The following is an 874-nucleotide window of genomic DNA, read 5'->3' on the forward strand; positions in this document are numbered from 1 at the left end:
AAACTTAGCACTTAGAGCGATTTAGGCATATTTCCATTTTTGTTATTCGAGCTACGAGTCAACTAGGTTATAGCCGTCTTAGGGTTTAGAACTAGGAATCTCGCCGACAGCTCTCGAAGCCCAGGCTCTTACCTTGTTGTAACGCTCAAACGCGAATTCGGAATAAGATCTACTTTGCTCTCTTTTCGATTTCTTATACTTTATCGTTGTCATTTGTTCTGATTGCTTGGCGTGTGGTATTAGCGGATATCCGGGACCTCTGGGAAATTAGAGCTTTCCTAGTTTCCCTATTTAAACGGAAATCGACAGTGCGAATTTCGGTTCCCACAATGAACAAATACTTAAACCTTTTCTCAGCATCAAGTTCAAGCTCTGTTATTGTACCTGGATTGGCATGCGCTATTTTGTATAGATACGAAGGCAAGTCCTTATAGCCACTGGCATGAGTGCCTCTGACCATCTCTCGTGCATATGCTAATGCACTATGAGCCTTCCAATAACATATGTCAATTTGATAAACAGCCTTTATACAGCCCATAATATGCTTAGGCCAGATTCCTTTAAAATCACTGCCACCACTAAATCCCTCAACATAGATCTTGCCAATACATTTTGCATTTGCCTTTCGGTGGCGAGAATACCTATCGGGTGAAATACCCTAGCCCACTACTGGGACTTTCGGGAGAAACGACCATGGCCTACGGGTCGATTAATCTCGCAGTCAAAGCCGGAACCGTGACAAGAGTTAGAGAGTTTCTAGTCAGTGACTGTCCCGCATCTTACAACGTTATCATGGGAACACTATGGTTGAACACCATGCGTGCCATCCCATCAACGTACCATCTTTGCCTCAAGTTCCCAACCCCTAACAGAG

This window comes from Brassica oleracea, chromosome C7 (assembly GCF_000695525.1).
Source record: "Brassica oleracea var. oleracea cultivar TO1000 chromosome C7, BOL, whole genome shotgun sequence".
NCBI lineage: Eukaryota > Viridiplantae > Streptophyta > Magnoliopsida > Brassicales > Brassicaceae > Brassica > Brassica oleracea.